The 8,394-nt window shown below is 43.5% G+C and overlaps 1 pseudogene; it reads right to left on the minus strand.

Moving 5' to 3' along the window:
- Nucleotides 1–6,714: 6,714 nt before the first annotated feature.
- Nucleotides 6,715–8,394, minus strand: part of LOC129687585 (uncharacterized) — a 6,514-nt pseudogene continuing 4,834 nt past the window's right edge.

An 8,394-nucleotide genomic window follows, 5' to 3' on the forward strand; every position in this document is an offset into this window, starting at 1 on the left:
CCAGGAAGACGCTGGCAGTGTGTGATGGAGAGGGATGCATGCATGAAGGTCTGACTGCATGACTGAACTCCACACATCAGAAGGAAAAGACAACTGTGAAGGTAGAAAAAGAGATAAAATCAAGTCTAGATAGCTAGTTAAGTGTGTTACCTCACTCCCAGTTAACTAAATGCAAATTAAAACGTTTTCTACTCTGCAGCTATTAGCGTGACAACAACAGCACTCATGGAGAATGAAAACTTAGTTTCAGATGTTGTCTGTTGAGAGGTGCAGATGGGCAACACATCCAGGAAGTAAGATTGGGAAGAGTATTGTGTAGTCTTTGAGAGTGGGCCCTGGTATGTGCCGCTGGAAGCTGATTCTCAGCTGCGCCATTTACTAGCCAGCGTGACCTGTGAGCTGCTTAACTCCACTGTGCCTTAGCTGCTTCTGTGGAACAGAAGAGCACCCACCTCAGGTTTACTGAGTTTAAAACCGCCTGGCATATAGTGAATGTCACACAGTTCTCAGCTGTTAGTATTATTGTTTTCAGCAGCATCAAGTGTGGTTGCCAGCATCCAGGGTGGCTGTTTTGGTCCCTGCTCTCTGTTACTCAAGCTCTTGGGTAGTCCTCCCTGGAGTGAATAGGGCTGGTTTGTGTCACCAGTAGTATGTGACTTCTGAAATGTCATGAAAGACACAGATGCACCGTCCTTTCTTGGATGGCTTGGTGTGAAGAAAGAGCACCCTGTGGACGCTCCAGCAGCCCTCCACGGGATCATGTGGAGAAGGCAAGGCCTCCTCCTGGGCAGCAGGGACTGGAAGCTGCTTAGGTGCCTGCAGCTCCCATCTGTAACAACCTAAGCCTACCGGAGTAGAACCACTAGCTCCAGCTCTGTAACCCAAAGAAGCTGTGATAATAGATGTTTTCTTTTTTTCTTCTTGGTTTTTCGAAACAGGGTTTCTTTGTGTAGCCGTGGCTGTCCTGGAACTTGCTCTGTAGACCAGGCTGGCCTCAAACTCAGCGATCTGCCTGCCTCTGCCTCGCCAGTACTGGAATTAACAGCTTGAGCCACCACTTCCTATTGAGTTAAATTACACAGTTTATGGTCTTTTCAGTGTAGAATCCGTGGGTTTTACTACATCATTGAGATGCGCAGCCATCGGCACAATGAATTTGGAATATTGGTGCCTTGTGCATACCAAAAACTTGAGTCATTCCTGGTGACTCGTCACTTCCCTCACAACTCCTCGCCCACTCCCCACCTCCCAGGGTTTGTTGCTTTGAGACTGACGTAATATGAATCCAACTGTCATCTAATATCAGCCTTTTGTGTGTGGCTTCTTTCATGTCACCTTTTTAAGCTCTAGCTCTAGTTTTTGACTGAATATTTCTGTGTGTGTGTGTTTGTCACATTTTATTTATGATTTGATGGACACGAAATGTTCCCACTCTTGGTTGTTATGAATTCTGCTGCTATGAATAGTTGATATACAAGGTTTTGGGTAGATTCTTTTATTTTCTCTAGAAATATATGTATATAACTATATATGTGTATATATAGTTATATACATATATACATATATATATGTATACATGTGTATGTGTGTGTATATTTATATCCACACAGTCTTAGGAGTGAAATCATCGAGTCCTATGGAGCCCCATGTTTTAACTTGTTGAGGAACTGCCGGATTTCTCCCCAAGAGTATATGAGAGCTTTGGCTTCTCTGCAACCTTGTCTGTACTTCCTCTTTTTATTACAGGTATCCTGGTGGATGGAAGGTAAACCTGTGATTTTGATTTTCATAGTAGCTAACGATGTTGAGCACCTGTATATATCTTCATGTTTATTAAGGGACTTTGCCCATTTTCCATGTATATATAAGAACCCTGTAAATGTATACATAGTAATGTGTATATGTATATATACATACATACACATATATATTGTGTATTAATATATGTATATGCATAGGCACACCTCTTTTATATATATTTTTATATATTTTTATTACAATTTATTCATTTTGTATCCTAGCTGTAGCTCTCTTCCTCCTCCCCTCCAAATCCCACCCTCCCTCTCTCTTCTCCCATGCCCCTTCCCCAGTCCACTGATAGGGGAGGTACTCCTCCCCTTCCATCTGACCCTAGCCTGTCAGGTCTCATCAGGACTGGCTGCATTGTCTTCCCTTCTGTGAACTGGTAAGGCTGCTCCCCGCTCAGGGAGGTGATCAAAGAGCCAGCCACTGAGTTCATGTCAGAGACAGCCCCTGTTGCCCTTACTAGGGCACCCACTTGGAGGCTGAGCTGCCATGGGCTACATCTGAAGCAAGGGGTCTAGGTTATCTCCATGCATGGTCCTTGGTTAGAGTATCAGTCTTTGCAAAGACCCCTGGGCCCAGATTTTTTGGTTCTGTTGGTTTCCTTGTGGAGTTCCTATGCCCTCAAGGTCTTTCTATCTCCCCTTTCTTTCAAAAGATTCCCTGTATTCTGCCCAAAGTTTGGCTATGAGTCTCAGCATCTGCTTTGATACCCTACTGGGTAGAGTCTTTCAGAGGCCCTCTGTGGAAGGCTCCTGTCCTGTTCCTGTTTTCTCCTTCTTCTGATGTCTATCCCATTTGCTTTCTGAATGAGGATTGAGCAACTTCCTTAGGGTCTTCCTCCTTGCTAGCTTCTTTACAGTATAGATTTTAGTATGTTTATCCTATATTATATGACTAATATCCACTTAAAAGTGAGTATATAAGTATATGTGTGTCTTTCTGCTTCTGGGTTACCTCCCTCACTCAGGATCTTTTCTAGTTCCCACCATTTACCTGCAAATTTCATGATTTCCTTGTTTTTAATTGCTGAGTAGTATTCCATTGTGTAAATGTACCACAATTTCTGTATCCATTCCTCTACTGAGGGACATCTGGGTTGTTTCCAGATTCTGGTTATCACGAATAAAGCTGTTAAGAACATGGTTGAGCAAATGTCCTTGTTGTATACTTGCGCATATATTTGGATATACGCCTAGGAGTGGTATAGCTGGATCTTGAACTACCTATTCCTAATTGAGAAAGTGCCAGATTGATTTCCAAAGTGGCTGTACAAGTTTACATTCCCACCAGCAATGGAAGAGGGTTCCCTTTTCTCCACATCCTCTCTGGCATGTGTTGTCACTTGAGTTTTTGATCTTAGCCATTCTGATGGGTGTAAGGTGAAATCTCAGGGTTGTTTTGATTTGCATCTCCTTGATGACTAAGAACGTTGAACATTTCTTTAAGTGTTTCTCTGCCATTCGATATTCCTCTACTGAGAATTCTCTGTTAAGCTGTGTACCCCATTTTTTAAATTGGATTACTTGATTTGTTATTGTTTAACTTCTTGAATTCTTTATATATTCTGGATATTATCCCTCTGTCAGATGTAGGGTTGGTGAAGATCCTTTCCCAGTCTGTAGGCTGTCATTTTTTTCTGATGACAGTGTCCTTTGCTTTACAGAAGCTTTTCAGTTTCATGAGGTCCAATTATTGTTGATCTTAGAGCCTGTGCTGTTGGTGTTCTGTTCAGGAAGTGGTCTCCTGTGCAAGTATTTTATTGAGTATTTTTGCATCAATGTTTATAAGAGAGATAAGTCTTTTTTTTTCCTTTTTTTTGAGACAAGGCCTCACTATGTAGCTCTGGCTGGCCTGGAACTCACTGTGTAGACCAAAAATGGCCTCAAGTTCACAAAATACACCTGCCTCTTCCTCCCAAGTAGTAGGAGTAAAGATGTGTGCCAGCACACTCAGCTTGCACACTCTTTGATGTAAAGAATTATGTCTGGAGGGTTGGGAGTATAGCTTAGTAGTAAAGAGTTTGCCTAGCTTTTGCCATGTACAAGCCCTGGATCCAGGACTCGAAACTACAAGAAACAAAGTAGAATTCATATTTTGGTCACTGGTTCCTTCCCAGCTACCTGATTTATAAATATTCTGTGAGTTATTGTTATGAGCTGCTGCAATCCCTGAGGTGGGTAGTTGGCATGGAAGGGTCGGTGCTGGGTGTAGAAGCAGAGCGTGGTTGCCCGTGACTGTAATCCCAGCAGTTGTGAGGTGGACAGAGACAGAACAGGATCGTGGGCCAGCCAGGACGTTGGGAGAGCCTGTCTCAAAAGCAAGCAAACATGCCCATGAGAGTAGTTTCACTCCTGACCACACCCTTCAGAGGAACTTGTATGAACGAGTTACATATAAGAACATCTGTGTGTAGTTTGGATAGCAGGAATTGAAAAGTGAAATAATGTAGATACTGTTTCTAAGGGAATTAGTAAAGATATAAACTCATGTGATGGATTTTTTTTAAGTCAGAGCCATTGAGATGGGTAAAGGCACTTGCTGTAACCCGTGTCTACCTGAGTTTGTCCCTGGGACCCACATGGTGAGGGAGCAGCTGCACACTCACGATCATGCATACGTGCTCACAAACACAAAACACAATGTAATTTAAAAAAGAACATTAAAGACAGAAGCAGGGTATGGTGACACGTTTGTAATTCCAAAATTCGGGAGGCAGGCAGGAAGATTGGGGGTTCAAGGCCAATTTAGGCTACCCTGTCTCAAAAAGCAAAAACCAGTGCTCTGTCTCCAGGGAATGAAAGAGGGCCCCTTTCCAACCCCAGCTCCCATGGGAAGTGAACACAGGCTCCTCACAGCTGCTGTGCTGTCTTTAGTCCTTTGTCACTTCTGCAAGATTATATTTGTAAATCCTCACAGCCAGCAGCCTGCACCCCAGTATTCAAGAGGCTAAGGCAGGAACATCAGGAAGGAGTTCAAGGTCTTTCTTGGCTTCATAATGAGCTGGAGGCCAGTCTGAGCTATGTAAGACTCGGTGAAAGAAAGGAAGAAAGGAAGGAAGAAACTGGGTTATGTATATAATCCATATTGTGAGATGGAAAATTCTACAAGTTACAGTGTAGCTGCTGGGACCAGAAGCTATTTTTGTTCTCTAAGCCACTTTTGTTCATCTGGTCCTCTGAAAAGCCGAGGGGGTAGGGATGTAGCGTAGTTGGTGGAATTCCCTATGTTCAACCCCCAACACCATATAAACCACTTCTAACTGCAGTTTTAAGGGTCTCTCAATTTCTCAGGAGTTCATTATGTTTTCAAGCAGAGACTGAAGTGTACTAAAGGAATAAAGATCTGTTCTGGGTGAGCTCTGCGCCTAGCTGGCCTTGATTAAGATGTATAGGGTTTCTCTCCCACAGCCTGCCTAGCTTGTAGCTGGGTGTCGTTCCCTAGGCTGGTCACTGGAGGGCAGGGCAGCATCCCTTTTCTCAGTTGAGGCTGGCAGTTGCCCTGGTCTGTGTACGCTTCACAAAGTATTGAGTGTGATGGTGTACACCTTTAATCCTGGCACTTGGAAGGCAGAAGCAAGTGATCTCTGTGAGTTCGAGGCAGTAGTCTACATAGTGAGTTGCAGAACAGCGAGGGCTATGAAGAGAGACCCTAACTTAATTTTAAAAATTAAAAAAGGGGTCTTGCACCTTTCCAAGGATAAAAAGGCTAAATTCACTTCCTGTATCTTGACTTTCCAATTATACTTAAGGTCATATATTCAAGATAGTCCCCTAGTAGTTAAATTTTGATCGGAATCTTTCTTGGGTTTGGGAGATCTTTCTGTACCTGGAAGACATTTAAAATTTTTATTGTTATCCTGTGGTAGAATGTGCTTGCATGTATGTGGTGTGTGTGAGTGAGAATAAACGTAAGGACATTCCATGCATACATGTGGAGCTCAGAGAACAACTTTGGGAAGTCAGGTCTCTCCTTCCACATTGGGTTCCAGGGTTTAAACTCCAATCAGCGGGCTTGTACAGCAAAGTGTTTTTACCCGCTGAGCCCTTTCACCCATTTTTTTTCCCTTTTAAAAAAAATTCAGAACCTTTTGTCCTCTACTTCATCCTGTCCCTTCTCCTGTGCTCTCAGGTTTGGGCTTAAATTTTTTTTTTAATTTAACCTAATTTTGTTTTGTTTGAGACAGTCACTGTGTAGACTTGGCTGGCCTTGATATCATAGTAATCCTCCTGCCTCAGACTTCCAAACACTGAATTTGTGTGCGCCACCACCACACTTGATTGGATCAATGAACACTACAGGGAACCACGGAGCAGCTGTACATGCTGAAAGGGTAACTTTCATGGTGTGTGGATTTTTATCTCAGTTTAAAAAGAAAAACAAAACAGAAGCATCCGCTCAGGCGGCTTGAACAGAATGTATTTCATCAGTGGTGCTGACTTCTGAAGCCTGGATGCTCTGCCATTGACTCATCAATTAGGGAAATTACTGACCTTTTTTCTCAGGTCTTCTGGAACACGCTTGTCCTTGTGGGACATAGGGAGCAGCATTCCTTCCCAAAGAAACAATTCACCCTTGCTCTGCTAGCATCCCAAGACATTGCATTGATGGGGGTTATGAGTAGCAGCAACTGGTCTGAAAGCTGAGTTTAGGATAAAGTGTTTTAGAGACTTTTTTTGTTTGCTTGCTTGCTTTTTTCTTTTTCTTTAGTCAGGGTTTCATGTAGCCCAGGCTCTCCTCAAATTCCCTACGTAGTACAGGAATCCTTCTGCCCCCTGCCCTCCCAAGTACTGTGATCACAGTTGTGTGCCATCATGCCTGGGATTTCTTTTGTCTGTGTGACAGGGTCTCACACTATAGCCCAAGCTGCCCTGGAACTTACAGCAATCCTGCCTCAGCTGTGTGCTGGGATCACAGGCCTGGCTTCTGTTGAGCTTTCCCAGAAGCTATTAAGGCAGTCTCTTTCTCCAGATAGTCTCTTTTTGAGGCCAACATTCTGGAGCTGACCTAGGAAAGCAGGTAGAGAGATTATGGATGCAAGCTGGATGGAGCCGAGTCATGTCTGTCCTGTGATGACCCAGACCGTGGTCACCAATGCAGACCAATGCCTGGGAATGACCCACTCTCACCCTCATACCTGTTTGATGTCTCCTGCTCAGTTGAGAAGGTGTTTGTTTCGGGTTTGATGTCTTTGGTTTTGGGCTGACACAACTTCACTCTTTTAGCAAACAACGGCAAATATACCATCCTGGTGTTGACATGATTCTCAAACAGCACCTGTGAATCCAGGTCATGGGGAGGGGACAGAAGTCACTGATAAAGGACCAAGTCCCCTTCTCTACATATCACAGCCTGAGCTATCTGTCAGCTAAGGAATCACAAGGATTTTATTCTGCCCCAGGTAAAGATGGGATCTCTAGGGCTGGAGAGACACTCAGTGGTTAAGAGCATTTGCTGCTTTTGCAGAGGACATGAGTTTGGTTCCTAGCATCCATGCCGAATAGCTTACAAACCCTCTAACTCTGGTTCCCAGGGACTGGACATCTCTGGCCTCTGAGGTCACCTGCATTCCAATATATATGCTTACACACAGTCACACATGTGTGTAATAATAATAATAGTTATAAAAATGGGATCTGTAGTGCTTAGTGAGCAGGGTGTGAAATAGTCTTGTTTAAAATTACTCTGAGGGCAAATGAGATCATAGCTTGGTTGGTAAAGCCACCTACTATGCGATGATGGGGCCAGGGAATGGCTCAAAAGTATCTGTAACTCCAGTTCCAGGGGAGCTAGTACCTCTTCTAGCCTCCAAAGGCACCAGGCACACATGTGGTACACAGACAGACATACATGTAGGCAAAACACCCATACGTATAAAATAAAATAATAATGCAAAAAAGGTATATTTTTTAAAAAATTAACTTCAACTGCTTCACAGTTCCTACCAGGGGCTTCTCAATGCTTCCAGAACGCCTTTGGGGCTGAGTTCTGCAGTCCGGGAATTGCTGCTTCTTGGTCAGTTCTGTTTGGAATCTGGTTTGTAAGGTCCCAGGTATATTGGGGAGCCATTTACTCTTCATTGTTTTTGCCATGAGCTTGAGAGGTGGCAGATGGGACATCTGGAAAAAAAAATGACTTGTCAGCTGGGCAACATGGAGTGGTTGTAGAGAAAGCCATATTTCTGGATTTCTGAAGATAATCAAAGTGGTGTCAGGCTCCACTGATCTCTGTCTCCTGAAGGAGGAATTGGGACCCCAACTCTACACAGGGTTTCTCTGTGTAGGCTGTCTTAGAACTCACTCTGGAGACCAGGCTGGCATTAAACTCACAGAGAGCTGCCTGCTTCTGCCTACCAAGTTCTGGGATTAAAGACATGTGCCACCACCACCTGGTCTGTCTTTCTCTCCTTTCTCTCTTTTTCTTTCTTCTTTCTTTCTTTCTTTCTTTTTTTCTTTCTTTCTTTCTTTCTTTCTTTCTTTCTTTCTTTCTTTCTTTCTCTTTCTTTCTCTTTCTTTCTCCTTCCTTCCTTCCTTTCTTTTCCTTCCTCTTTCTTTCTTTCTTTCTTTCTTTCTTTCTTTCTTTCTTTCTTTC

The sequence above is a fragment of the Psammomys obesus genome, unplaced genomic scaffold, assembly GCF_907164565.1.
Source record: "Psammomys obesus unplaced genomic scaffold, mPsaObe1.curated_primary_1811, whole genome shotgun sequence".
Classification (NCBI taxonomy): domain Eukaryota; kingdom Metazoa; phylum Chordata; class Mammalia; order Rodentia; family Muridae; genus Psammomys; species Psammomys obesus.